The following is a 15,214-nucleotide window of genomic DNA, read 5'->3' as shown; positions in this document are numbered from 1 at the left end:
CGTGTGCCCCAATGTGCGCCCCGTGAAGCAGAAGGCGAGGCGGTAGTCCACTGAGAAACAGGCTTTCAACGTTCAAGAGACCCGGAAGCTAGAGGTGGCAGGAGTTATCCGCGAGGTACGCTACCCTGATTGGCTGGCTAATCCGGTCATTGTGACAAAAAAGGGAGGAAAGGAGCACATGTGTGTCGACTTCACCAACCTCAACAAGGCCTGCCCATAGGATCCATTTCCGCTCCCCCGCATTGACCAGATAGTCGACTCCACCGCAGAGTGTGACCTATTGTGCTTCCTAGATGCCTTCTCGGGCTATCACCAGATCAAGATGGCGGTATAAGACGTGGAGAAGACGGCTTTCCTGACCCCGTGTGGAGTGTACTGCTATACGTGCATGCCATTTGGGTTGCGCAACGCAGGCGCGACCTTTCAGCGGCTGATGCACATCGCCTTAGGCCGGCAGCTCGGGAGGAACGCTGAAGCTTACGTCGATGACATTGTGGTGAAGTCTCGTGAGGCAAGAACCCTGATACAGGACTTGGAAGAAACCTTTGCAAGCCTCAACGAAGTGGACCTACGGCTCAACCCGGAGAAGTGCGTGTTTGGAGTCCCCTCGGGCAAGCTCCTGGGTTTCCTCGTGTCCCACAGGGGCATCGAGGCCAACCCGGAGAAGGTCAAGGCAGTCGAAGACATGAGCCCGCCAAGGACCCTCAGAGAAATGCAGAAGCTCACCGGGCGTGTAACTGCGCTGGGGCGCTTCATCTCCAAGCTGGGGGAACGAGCTGTGCCCTTCTTCAAGCTAATGAAGAAAAAGGGCCCCTTCGAATGGACTGAAGAGGCCGACAGGGCATTCCAAGACCTCAGGAGGTACCTTACTAGCCCACCAGTGATGGTAGCTCCGCGTCCTCGGGAGCCCCTAGTGCTCTACCTTGCGGCCACCCCCTACTCCGCTAGTGCAACCCTGGTGGCGGTTAGGGAGGAGTGCTGTGCCAAGGCCGCATCGACCGTCCGAACTGAAGCAAAGCAGAGTCGGGAGGGCCTCGCGAAGGCCGCAACCGTAGCCGGAAAGGAACAGCCGCAGCAGGAGAACGCACCCGGAGCAGGAGAGGCCTCTTTAGGCGACCAAGCACTGGGGGCTCCGTCGTCTCAAGAGACGCCTCAACCTCTGGAGGACGCAAGCTGCGCCAGCACCCTCAACCTCGTCGAGCATCCCGTGTACTTTGTCAGCACGGTGCTATGGGACGCAAGGGCACGGTACCCCATGCCTCAAAAACTCCTCCTCACGCTACTAGTGGCCTCACGCAAGCTGCGCCACTACTTCCAAGGCCATCCCATCAAAGTCATCTCATCATACCCCTTGGAAAGAGTACTCAGGAGCCCCAACTCAGCTGGGAGGGTCACTGAATGGAACATTGAACTACAGGCATTTCAGCTAGAATTCAGTACGACCAGAGTCATCAAGGGAGCCGCACTTGCGGATTTCGTGGCAGAATGGGCAGAAGCGCCGGGTCTCGAGGCAGGCAAAGACCGATCGCTTTCCCCGGAAAGTGAAGCACCGGATGGCTGGGTCATGTACTTCGATGGGGCGTTCTCCCGACACAGTGCGGGAGCTGGCGCAGTGCTCGTATCCCCTACCCAGGACAAACTCTACTACGCCGTACAACTCTGCTTCCAGCACGGAGAAAAGGTCTCCAACAACATAGCGGAGTACGAAGGCCTAATAGCAGGCTTGAAGGCCGCAATTGCCTTAGGGGTAAAGCGCCTCATCATCAAGGGTGATTTGCAGCTCCTCGTCAACTTCTCCAACAAGATATACGAGCCAAAGGACGAGCACATGGAAGCCTACCTCGCTGAGGTTCGCAAGATGGAGAAACCGTTCTGGGGGCTGGAGTTGCAACACGTGCCCCGGGGCACCTATCAGGAAGCTGATGACATTGCCAAGAGGGCATCTCGGCGGCTGCCTCAGGAGCCTGGCATCTTCAAGGAGTGGCTCTTCAAACCCTCGGCGGTGCCGTCACTATCGAGCACGGCGCAACCAAGGGAGGAGCTCCCTCAGCCGCCTGCCTCAGGAGCCCCGGTCTGCGGCTCGGCCTCAGGGGCACGCCTGCTCCTGGAGTTAGAGCCTCAGGAAGGGTGTTGGATCCCGGAGCTCAAGAACTACCTGATGCAAGGGACTCTACCGGAGAACGAGGAGGAAGCGGAGCGCGTGGCGCGGCAGGCCATAGCTTATTGCATCAAGGATGGAGAGCTCTACAGGAAGCGACCAAATGACGTGTCCCTACGTTGCATCTCCCGAGATCAAGGGAAGGAGCTATTGGCGGACATACACGACGGAGACTGCGGGCACCACTCGTCATCACGAACCCTCGTTGGCAAGGCGTTCCGTAGTGGATTCTACTGGCCCACGGCGCTCATCGACGCCGTTGAGCTGGTGAAGGCTTGCGAGGCCTGCCAGTTTCACGCTAAGCAGATCAATCAGCCTGCGGGGGGTCTACAGACTATACCCCTCTCATAGCCATTCGCAGTTTGGGGGCTGGAAATTCTGGGCCCGTTTCCTCAGGCGCCAGGGGGCTATCGCTACCTCTACGTCGCTGTGGACAAGGTCACCAAGTGGGCTGAGGTGGAAGCCGTCCGTACAATCCCGACAGGCTCCGTGGTCAAGTTCATCAAGGGCCTCGTGAGCCGATTTGGGGTGCCCAACTGCATCATCACCGACAACGGTTCGCAATTCACCAGTAATCTCTTCAAAACGTACTGTGCTAACCTTGGAACGCAGATATGCTACGCTTCGGTAGCACACCCCCGGAGCAACGGCCAGGCCGAGCGAGCCAACGCGGAGGTCCTGAGGGGCCTCAAAGTCAGGACCTTTAAGAAGAAGCTGGAGGCCTATGGCAGGGGCTGGTATGATGAGCTCCAGTCCGTGCTGTGGTCAATCCGCACAACTGCGACCAAGCCGACTGGCGAGACCCCGTTCTTCCTCGTCTACGGAGCAGAGGCTGTTCTCCCTCACGAGGTCAGGTGTCGCTCCGCACGGGTCCTGGCGTTCGACGAGACGCAGCAGGATGCCATGCGGGGGATGGATCTCGTGCTGGGGGAGGAACGCCGCCGAGGAGCCGCGCTGCGAGCGGCAAGGTATCAACAGGCGCTGCAACGATACCACTGCCGCAACATCCGCCCCAGAACTCTTGAGGCAGGGAATCTCTTACTCAGACGAGTTCTCTCCAGGGAGGGGCTGCACAAGCTCTCTCCCATGTGGGAGGGCCCATTCAAGGTTGTTCATGTCTCCAGGCCTGTCTCCGCGCACTTGGAGACCATGGAGGGGGTACCCATCCAGAACGCATGGAACATTCAACATCTCCGGAGGTTCTATCCCTGAGCGAGGCCTAGCACCTAGGAAAGGCCCGGTGCCTGTGAAGAAGGCAAATGCCTGTGAAGCTGCCATGTTTTGGGAAAGGCCCGGTGCCTGTGAAGAAGGCAAATGCCTGTGAAGCTACCGTGTTTTGGGAAAGGCCCGGTGCCTGTGAAGAAGGCAAATGCCTGTGAAGCTGCCGTGTTCTGGGAAAGGCCTGGTTCCTGTGAAGAAGGCCAATGCCTGTGAAGCTGCCGCATTTCTGGAAAGGCCCGGTGCCTGTGAAGAAGGCCAATGCCTGTGAAGCTCACCGCCCGTGACACTCTCACGTAATAATGAGTGGGGCTGTACACATCCTGGAGTCTCCGGAGTGCCGCCCTCGGGCCTCGGGGGCTCCCGCCCACGCCCATGGCAGCACTTAGCTCCGCGCTGGTGAGAAGACATCGAAGACTAGAATAGGTGCCGGACGCGGCTTTTCCATTTGCTTTCTGCAGTTGGCTTGTTTATTCCTGTTTGAAGTTTTATTGAAGTTGTTGACGTTCCTGGCTTGTGACTCTTTATCTTTTTCACTCGCTTGCCTCATTTTCTCTCGCACAAGTCTCGCGAGGGAGGTTCGCGGGCGCCCTCGCGAGTGTTTTCTGCCCCAATCGTTTGGAGCTTTCCTATCCGAGTCCTCAGCGGGAGCACCCCTCCCAGTCCGTGCACCACGGGCATCGCAACACGAGCGCAGGACCTGGGCCGATCGCCCCCACAACCGAGACCGAAAGTTACCCCTCCTACTAATCCTTGCAGGGCACGAAGCGCACGGCGAGGCCACGGCCTCGGGAGGCGAGGACCGCGTCAAGCCCCACCTAGCTAAATAATTCCCGCACATGGGTGCACGGCGCGAAAACACAACGCAGAAATAGCGGAAACAGCGCGATGGTTAACAGCAGCAGTTCTAACACCCCTCCCCCGTGGGGCCCTATACTACCTTTTATTTTTGCGCAGGAAAAGAAGGAAAACAAAACGGGCGTGATTCGTCCTGCACCAACCCACAGCGAAGGTTCGAGCTGCTCCTGGGGCTCAGGCGGATCCCTCCTCTCGCTTTGCCGGGGCACGACGGCGGGCTGGCATGCTACCTTCGCCCAGGCGGGTGCGATAGCACGGGGGCTGGTTGCGGCCACCGCTGGAGGAGCAGCTGCCTGAGAGGGACTCACCGAAGCTCAGCAAACCCCGAGCACCGCCGCCTGTACGCCTGTCGCCGTCTTCATCCTGGTCAGTGCCGAGGCTGGGAAAGCGGCCATGGTCGTCGTCTTCGGGGCAGCACCCAGCACGGCGACCGTCTTCCCCGAACACCCTCACGTAGAGGGTGGCGTCGCCATCAAACTTGAAGTACAGGGTGCACCACCGACCCAGGCCGTGCACGCGGGAAAACGTTTGCCAGCCGCGGGTCAGGGCCCCATTCCCAGAAACAGAGACCTCCAGCGAAGCCCAGGAGGCCCTGCTGCAGCAGCCGTCTGCCTGGAGCCAGAGGCTGCACCGAGCACTGGCCGGTAGTTCACCTACCAAGAAACGGGGGAGCTGGAGTCGGGTGCTGGTTGGGTCCGCCGACCACACGACGAACTCCGACAGCACCTCCGTAGAGCGAAAGCGTGGCCTAGGGGGCGCACAGCCACGACATGCCCCCCATCGGCAACCGGGCGCTCACCACCGCGCAGGGAACCGCCTCCATAGCCACGGGAAGCCACTATGGGGACCGTGGAATACTTGCGAGGGCGGCCTCGACCGCGCTTGTTCGGGGGGGGGGGGGGAGTCAGGCCCTGCCTGACGAGCCTTTCCTTTCTCTGCGACCGAGAATCTCTTTGGAGCCATGGGAACGACGAGTAGCCAAGAAGAAGAAAAGGAGCAGCAAGAAGGGATGGGCTGAAGGGGCTCACGCAGCTAAGTCTCTAAGTGGGAGAACTTAGGCGAGTACTGGACTGCAGCTAAGCCCCCGAGTGGGAGGTTTGCTCTCCACTTGGTAGGATTTTTTCAAACTTAGGCGAGTGCCTGACTGCAGCTAAGTCTCTAAGTGGGAGAACTTAGGCGAGTACTGGACTGCAGCTAAGCCCCCGAGTGGGAGGTTTGCTCTCCACTCGGTAGGATTTTTTCAAACTTAGGCGAGTGCCTGACTGCAGCTAAGTCTCTGAGTGGGAGAACTTAGGCGAGTACTGGACTGCAGCTAAGCCCCCGAGTGGGAGGTTTGCTCTCCACTCGGTAGGATTTTTTCAAACTTAGGCGAGTGCCTGACTGCAGCTAAGTCTCTAAGTGGGAGAACTTAGGCGAGTACTGGACTGCAGCTAAGCCCCCGAGTGGGAGGTTTGCTCTCCACTTGGTAGGATTTTTTCAAACTTAGGCAAGTGCTTGACTGCAGCTAAGTCTCTAAGTGGGAGAACTTAGGCGAGTACTGGACTGCAGCTAAGCCCCTGAGTGGGAGGTTTGCTCTCCACTCGGTAGGATTTTTTCAAACTTAGGCGAGTGCCTGACTGCAGCTAAGTCTCTGAGTGGGAGAACTTAGGCGAGTACTGGACTGCAGCTAAGCCCCCGAGTGGGAGGATTGCTCCTACACTCGGTAGGATTTTTTAAACTTAGGCGAAACAGATTCGTGGCTAAGTCACCCACTGGGGGATTTCGTATGCAAACAAAAGTGACAGCGATTATTGGGACGCTCTTGTCTTTGGTAAAAATGAACTGCAGAAATTTTTCTTATTACATCTCGTCCAAGGGAGAACTCAAGTGTAAAAGGGGCGGAGTAGTTCCGCATTCCAAGCTCGTGGCTCGTCGGTCTGGTGATCAATATTGTAGAGGTGATATGCTCCATTGTGGAGGACTCTGGTGACGATGAAGGGGCCTTCCCAAGTAGGAGCAAGTTTGTGTGGTTTCTGTTGATCCACTCGGAGGACCAAATCTCCTTCCTGGAAGGCTCGGCTCTTCACATTTCTGGCATGGAATCGACGCAGGTCTTGCCGGGCTTGCTCTGCTTCGTCTTCGTTATAAAGCTCGACTCTGGGGGCGTTGTGAAGTAGATCACTCGGCAGGACAGCTTTGGCTCCGTAAACCAGAAAAATGGCGTTCTTCCGGTCGATCGGTTCCGGGTGGTCCTCAGCCCCCACAAAACCGACAGAAATTCGTCGACCCAAGCGCCTGCTGCGTGCTTGAGATCACGCATCAATCGAGGCTTCAATCCTTTGAGAATCAGACCATTTGCTCTTTCAGCTTGTCCATTCGACTGAGGATGCGCGACCGACGCGTAGTCGACTCGCGTGCCTTGAGAGGCGCAAAAAGCTCTGAACTTTTCTGAATCGAAGTTTGACCCATTGTCGGTGATGATGCTATGCGGGACTCCATATCTGAACGTCAGCCCTCTGACTAAACTGATAGCAGTGCAAGAATCGAGATTCTTGATAGGCTTGGCTTCAATCCATTTGGTGAACTTGTCAACTGCCACAAGCACATGCGTGAATCCGCTCCTGCCTGTTCTCAGTGGACCGACCATGTCCAGTCCCCAGACAGTAAAGGGCCAGATGAGTGGAATGGTCTTCAGGGCTGATGCAGGCTTGTGTGACATGTTGGAGTAGAACTGGCAACCTCCACACTTGTCGACTATCTCTTTTGCCATCTCATTTGCTCTTGGCCAGTAAAATCCTACTCGGTATGCTTTAGCCACAATGGTCCGAGAGGATGCATGGTGACCACAGGTCCCCGAGTGGATATCATTAAGGATCATCTGACCCTCTTCTGGTGTTATGCATTTCTGACCGATTCCAGTCGCACTTTCCCTATACAACTGTCCCTTTATGACTGTGAAGGCCTTGGATCGGTGGACGATCTGTCGAGCCTCTTCCTCGTCCTCCGGGAGTTCTTTCCTCAAGATATACGCGATGTATGGTACCATCCAGTCAGGAGTGATAGCCAAGACCTCCATGACTAGGTCGACCACAGCAGGAATTTCGACTTCAGTCGAATCTGTGGCACTTTTCGGTTGCGGGGCTTCTTCTGCGAAGGGATCCTCCTGGACTGATGGCGAGCGGATGTGCTCCAAAAACACATTGCTGGGAATGGCTTCTCTCTTGGAGCCTATCTTTGCCAGATCATCTGCTGCTTGATTTTTCAGTCGGGGGATGTGATGAAGCTCTAACCCCTCGAATTTCTTTTCTAGCTTTCTTACTGCGTTGCAATAGCCAGTCATAGCTGGGCTTCTGACGTCCCACTCCTTCATCACCTGATTAACCACCAAATCTGAGTCGCCGTAGACCATGAGGCGCCGGACGCCGAGTGAAATGGCCATGCGCAACCCGTACAAGAGTGCTTCATATTCTGCTTCATTGTTCGAGGAATCGAAGTGAATCTGGAGAACATATCTGAGCTTATCTCCTCGGGGGGAGACCAATACTACCCCAGCACCGGAACTGTTCAGCATCTTAGATCCATCGAAGAACATGGTCCAGTGCTCCGAGTGAACTTGAGTCGGGAGTTGCTGTTCAATCCACTCGGCGACGAAATCTGCAATTGCTTGGGACTTGATAGCCTTCTTTGCTTCAAACTTGATATCTAGGGGGAGGAGTTCAATCGCCCACTTAGCCACTCGACCAGTTGCATCTCTGTTGTGCAAGATCTCTGATAGTGGAGCGTCGCTGACGACTATAATGGAATGGTCAGAGAAGTAGTGTGCAACCTTCTTCATGGTCATGTAGATCCCATATACAAGCTTCTGGTAATGGGGATATCTTTGCTTCAAAGGGGTCAAAACTTCAGACACATAATATACTGGGCGCTGAACTCTGAAGGCCTTTCCTTCTTCTTCCCGCTCGACCGTGAGTACTGTACTGACAACTTGTCCCGTGGCCGCAATGTACAGCAGCAGAGGCTCTTTACTGATTGGGGCAGCAAGCACCGGCTGGGTGGAGAGCAGAGCTTTGAGCTCTGCAAACGCTGCGTCAGCTTCTGGAGTCCACTCGAACTTGTCAGACTTCTTCATCAGTCGGTAAAGAGGCAACGCCTTTTCACCGAGACGAGAAATGAATCGACTTAGAGCGGCCAAGCAACCTGTAAGTTTCTGGACATCATGTACACGCACAGGGCGCTTCATCCTGAGTATGGTGCCAACTTTCTCGGGATTGGCGTCGATTCCTCGTTCGGAAACGAGAAAACCGAGCAACTTTCCACCTGGAACTCCGAATGTGCACTTTGATGGATTGAGCTTGATATCATATCCCCTGAGGTTAGCAAAGGTTTCGGAAAGGTCAGTCAGTAGGTCGGAACCTTTCCGTGACTTAACCACAATATCATCCATGTATGCTTCTACGTTCCGACTGATCTGAGTGAGTAAACACTTCTGAATCATCCTCATGAACGTGGCTCCAGCATTCTTGAGGCCGAAGGGCATGGTGACATAACAGAAGCACCCAAATGGGGTGATGAAAGCCGTTTTGATCTCGTCGGGTCCATACAGACGGATCTGATGGTACCCTGAATAAGCATCTAGAAAAGACAAACGCTCACACCCCGCGGTCGAGTCCACTACCTGGTCGATGCGGGGGAGAGGGAAATGATCTTTCGGGCAGGCCCGATTGATGTGTTTAAAGTCAATGCACATGCGAAGTGACTTGTCCTTTTTGGGGACCATGACTACATTGGCGAGCCACTCGGAGTGGTAAATCTCTCGGATGAACTCCGCTGCTAAGAGCCGAGCCACCTCCTCGCCAATAGCTTTCCTCTTCTGGACGGCGGACCGTCGAAGGTGTTCTTTCACAGGCTTGAACTTCGGGTCGACTCGTAGACGGTGCTCAGCCAGCCCCCTGGGAACTCCAGGCATGTCAGAAGGCTTCCATGCGAAGACGTCCCAGTTCTCACGGAGGAACTAGATGAGCGCTTCTTCCTATTTGGAGTCGAGCGTCGTCGAGATGTGAGTCGGAGCAGCGTCGGGGTCGGTCGGGTGAATGTGAGCTGGCTTAGTTTCACCGGACGACTGAAAAGCAGATTCTGAAGCAGGCTTCGTGGCTCGTAGCAATTCACTCAGATCAGCAGTCTTCTGGTACTCTTGTAGCTCAACAACTGCCATCTGAGCATCAGCAATCTTCGATCCTTTCTGAAAACACTCTTTTGCTTTCTTCCGATTGCCGGTAACGGTGATCACACCTCTGGGGCCGGGCATCTTCAACTTGAGATACACGTAGCATGGTCGAGCCATGAAGCGTGCATAAGCTGGCCAGCCCAGAATAGCATGATAAGCACTTTGGAAGTCCACAACCTCAAATGTCAACTTTTCCCTGCAGTAATTCTTTGAGTCACCGAAAACCATGTCGAGAGCAATCTGGCCGAGTGACTCGGCTTTCTTTCCAGGAATGACTCCATGGAAGCTCATGTTGCTGGCACTGAGCCTGGACATCGGAATGCCCATCCCTTTCAATGTTTCAGCATACAATATGTTCAGGCCACTGCCACCATCCATCAGGACTTTGGTCAGTCGAGTGCCTTCGACAACTGGGTCGACCACCAAAGCTTGCCTCCCAGGGGTGGCAATGTGCGTAGGGTGATTGGACTGGTCGAATGTGATGGCAGTCTGAGACCACTTCAGATAACTGGGTGTCACCGGAGCAACCATATTCACCTCACGGTTAATGACTTTCAGTCGACTTTTGCTTTCGACATCAGCAAAAATCATCAGGGTGGAATTGATTTGGGGATATCCGTCGTCGCTATCTTCCTTGTCCTCGACTCTGTCCGACTCTTTTTCCTTATCTTTGGGCTGTTTGCCCTGAAACTGCTGGATCAGGAGCCGGCACTGTCGAGTGGTATGCTTTGGGTAAATGAAATTACCCTCTTCATCTTTCTTAGTGTGGATGTGACATGGCAGATCCAAAACATCATTTCCATCTTGATCCTTGACTTTCTTGGGCTTCCAGGGGCCTTTGGGTTTTCCCTTGAAATTTCCCTGGGTTGCGGCCAGGGCCTCCCCAGGGGCGGCTGGCTTGGCCTTCCGCTTCTGCTTCCGACTGGAATTGCCTCCGGTTTCCTGGGCGACTGCTTTCTGCTTGCCACTCCGGAGTCGATCTTCATCTCCTCCGTTAGCGTATTTGGTGGCAATTTCCATCATCCGATTCAGGGACATTTCTCCGGTCCGACCGAACTTCAGGTTCAACTCTCTATTCTTGACGCCTTCTTTAAAGGCACAAACTGCTTGGTGATCCGGTACGTTCTCAACTGTGTGATGCAAAGTGATCCACCTCTGGATGTAATCCCTCAGAGTTTCACTCGGCTTCTGCACGCAAGACCGCAATTCTGTAAGGCCTGCGGGTCGCTTGCATGTTCCCTCAAAGGTTGTGACAAACACTCGAGAGAGATCCTCCCAAGTGTAGATGCTGCTGGGTGCTAACTGATTCAGCCACGCTCTGGCTGAGCCCTCTAACAGGAGAGACAAATGCTTCATAGCCACCTCATCATTGCCACCGCCAATCTGTACAGCCACTCGGTAATCTTCGAGCCAAGTGTCAGGCTTAGACTCACCGGTCAACTTGCTGACTCCAGTCGCCAACCAAAAGTTGGGAGGAATCACCGCGGCCCTGATGGCTCGACTGAAACACTCTGGCCCTGAAACACGTATTCTGCTGCTGGCGGGCGCATCTCTGTTCTGGCCTTCCCGATGAGCCCTGTTCCTGTCAACCAAGCCTTGAACGAGGACAGATCTCGCGTCAAAGCCTAGGTCCCTGGGGTCGACAGAAATCCTCTGCCCAACGCTATGAGGGCGCCTGTCATCTCGATGTCGAGGCGCATATGACCCACTCCTCGGGGGAGGGGTTGGCACTCGACGTCGATCATCATGATCGGATCGGTGATCATACTGCTCATTCCTTCTGTACTGATCATGCCGGTCGCCACGTCCCTCACGCCTCGGGGGCGACGGCGGGCTGTGAGCCGACTGGACTGTATCTGTTGCAACGGATCGACTGTGGATCCTATTCCGTGACTGAGAAACAGCGGAATTCTGGTTTCCCGCCGCCCGGAGCAACGCTCTGATCTGTAACAAGCCCCTGCCAGCCTCCGACTGGGAGGGCTGAATCGATTCTGCTATACGGGCTGTGGCGGCCAAATTCTGAACTGGGGTTCGGTATACCTGCGTCGGCGGGAAGAGCTGGCCTCGACTAGACTCGGGAGACCGCTGTCGCGCTTGCTCGTCGAGTGCTCGCTGGAGATTCTCCAGTCGAGTGCGCTTGGCCAAATTAGCCAAGCGCGCGTCCTCCAAGGCCCGGGCTTCGGGGGACTCTCCGACGATAGGAGTGCGGAGTGCGTCCGTGTTCCGGCGGCAAAGCTCCTCTCGCTGTAATGACGTGAGAGGTTCGGGGAGATACTCATCGTGGGGATGCGACGGGTCGCCCCCACCCGCGCCTCCATCAGCGCGAGGGAAACCGGGAGGACTGTGCGTTCCATCGACCGCCAGGATCTCAGCCGCTAGGTCGCTGCTGTCGCACTCGGATGCGGTCTCCGCGGAGCCAGTCGACAGGTCGAACAGGCCGCAGAGGGATTTGTCGGGCTCAATTGCCGTGACTTGCGGGGCGGCCGACTGGCGAGCCACGGCATGCCTCACCCACCTCTGAAGTCTCGACCGACCGGAGCGCTTGCGCCGGTGGGAGACGGAGCGGGGAGATGATACGGGGGCCGACCGATACTGAGTCGATGGCTGCCGCAGGAGGACGCCACGAACGCATGCGCGGAAATGCGTCGCACCGCGGACGGGGAGCGCGTCGATGTCGAGTGGCGCCTCCAGAAGCCAGGCGGAGTCGTCGGCGATGAACGTGAGCGCGCCGAGGCGGATCTCGCGGCCCTCCACCAAAACTCCGCACGAAACCATGATCAAAGGGATCGGAAAAATCGCAACTTCTCCAATCAGGTGCTAAGATTCTGGCCCCACGGTGGGCGCCAACTGTCGTGGTTCTAACTCTGACAGTGATGTAGGGGGGTATGTATGGAGAGGCTAGATCTCAGCAATTGGGAAGTTGTAAACACACCAAGATGTACGAGTTCAGGCCCTTCGCGGAGGAAGTAACAGCCCTACGTCTCGGTGCCCGGAGGCGGTCGACTGGATTACTGGCGTGTGAATAACAGGGGTGCGAACCCTTCATACTGAGGAGGGGGGTGGCTTATATAGAGTTCGCCGGCCCCCTCCTGCCCTCAGTAATGCAGGGTTTAAGGTACATTTAAGGTTGGGCGTTACTGGTAACGCCCCTAATAAAGTGCTATAATGACCATAAAGACTACTTGATAGCCGACCGTTTGCCTGCGGAGTGACTTTAGGTCTCCTGGCGGTCGAGTGGTTGGCTTCATGGTCGAGTGATAGCTTCTTGGTCGAGTGTCTTGAACCCGTCGAGTGGGATACCTTCAAGTCGATTGAAAGTTGACTTCTCCTAGGGATGTCCTAGGGTAGGGCTCCTTGGACAGGTCCGTGCCCCTACCCTAGGTACATGGCTTCTCATCACTTAGTGTCTAGTCACCCCCCCTCTAGACACCTCTTCTCGATCCTTTCAATTGGTGTCAGAGCGTTGGTCTCCATTGCCTTGGTTTAAACACCTTGGAGGAAGATGGATGTGTCTACTTTGGGGAGTCTTAGACATAGAGTGCCTATTCTTGATGGAGAATATTTCATGAGTGGAAAAATGAAATGCTTGAGATTTTCAATGAATATCACTTGAACAAGTATATTGCTAGCCCTTGTGCACCTCATGTTGATCCCATTGCATCCTACCCTTGATGAGTCATTTGACATGATTCGCAATCTTAGAACTGTTAATCTTATCACTAGAGGCTTGCCTAGAAACTTGATTGGATGTTTGCCTACTCTTAAGTGTGCCTACACCATATGGAAATTTCTTGAGGAACTCTTTCCAAATTATTCCTTGAAAGATCTAGATGAAATTCTCCATAAATCCATTGCCTTGATTAAGATGAATTCCAATGATCCCAAATTTGGTGACTGCTTATTTGAGCTTACTAATCTTACGAGTGCCAAAGGAGATGTTGGAATCATTAGCAATATCATTTCCAGAGCTATTAGAATTCATAAAGATAACTATAGAAATGATCATTTATCTAATGAATTACCCTCTCTAGGAATTGATCAATCACAAGATGATGTTGAACATGATACTCGATGAGGATGAGGATGATGATGATGATAGTGACTATGATCTCGAATGATGCGATGAGACACTTTGGTCTTATGGCAAATCTTTGCGGCTACATGGCTGGAGGAAAGGAATGGGTCCTTGATTGTGGATGTACTGATCTTATGACCAGAGATAAAGACATGTTCCGTGAGCTTGCTGGAAACGACGGCCCTCGAAAGTATGTCACTTTTGGTGATAATTCAAAGGGTAAGGTGGTTGGACTTGGTAAGGTGGCCATCTCACATGATAGCTCCATACAAAATGTCATGCTCGTTGAATCTCTTGGCTACAACTTACTTTCAGTATCTAGACTTGTTGATTTCGGTTTCAAGGTCCTATTTACTGAAGTAGACTGCCAAGTGTTTCGTAGTGATAATCATAAAATGGTCTTTACCGATATACGTAGAGGAGATCTTTACATTGTTGATTTCACTAAAAAGGCTCAACCTAGAACTTGCTTAATTGCTAAATCTTCTAAAGGCTGGTTGTGGCATAGAAGGCTAGGCCATGTGGGCATGCGGAACCTTGACAAACTCATTAAAGGAAATCATATCCTTGTCGTTAACAATGTCATATTTGACAAGGATAGACTTTGTAGTGCTTGTCAAGCAGGGAAAAAAGTTGGAGGAAGTCATCGCGCTAAGAACATCATGACCACAAGAAGACCACTCGAGCTACTTCACATGGATCTCTTTGGTCCAAATGCCTACAAGAGTCTCGGTGGTAACTCATTTGGTCTAGTCATAGTTGATGATTTTTCAAGATTTACGTGGGTGTTCTTTCTTGATGACAAATCGCAGGTCCAAAAGATCTTCAAAAACTTTGCTAGGAAGGCCCATAATCAATTTGACGTGAAGATCAAGAAGGTTCGGAGCGACAATGGAACGGAGTTCAAGAACGCAAATGTAGACACCTTTCTTGACGAAGAAGGGATTGCACATGAGTTCTCGGCTACGTACACACCTCAACAAAATGGAGTCGTTGAGAGGAAGAACCAGACTCTTATCGAGATGGCAAGAACGATGCTTGATGAGTACAAGACGCCAAAACACTTTTGGGCGGAAGCGGTTGAGACAGCTTTTCATGCAACAAATCGCTTGTATCTTCACAAGCTACTCGGCAAGACGGCATACGAGCTCCTCACCGGTAACAAACCCCAAGTTGGATACTTTCGAGTATTCGGCTCAAAGTGCTACATTCTTGATAAGCATCGTCGTTCTAAATTTGCTCCTAAGTCTCATGAAGGTTTCTTACTTGGTTATGGCTCAAACTCTCACACATACCGTGTCTACAACAATTTCACCCGAAAGGTTGAATAAATGGTAGATGTGAAGTTTGATGAATCTAACGGCTCGCAAGTAGAGCAATTGCCAATTGATGTAGGAGACAAAGATCCCTCGGAAGCAATCCAAGACTTGTCTATTGGCAAGATTCATCCAACGGAGATGAAGGAGAGTACCTCGTGCGTCCAAGTGGAAGCTTCTACCTCACGACAAGGTGAACCAAGAGTTGATACGGAAGCATCCACGAGTGGGACACACCAAGATGAAGAAAACAAGGAAGTGCACCAAGACGAACGTCAACAACCTCCTTCTCCACCACGACAAGAGAACGACAACGCTAACAATGAAGAGGGCCAATAAGAAGAACAAGATGAAGAAGATGTTCAACCAAGACCCAAGCAAAAGCT

Source organism: Triticum urartu, chromosome 1 (genome assembly GCF_003073215.2).
Source record: "Triticum urartu cultivar G1812 chromosome 1, Tu2.1, whole genome shotgun sequence".
Taxonomy (NCBI): Eukaryota; Viridiplantae; Streptophyta; class Magnoliopsida; order Poales; family Poaceae; genus Triticum; species Triticum urartu.
Note: the sequence above shows the minus strand (reverse complement) of the source record.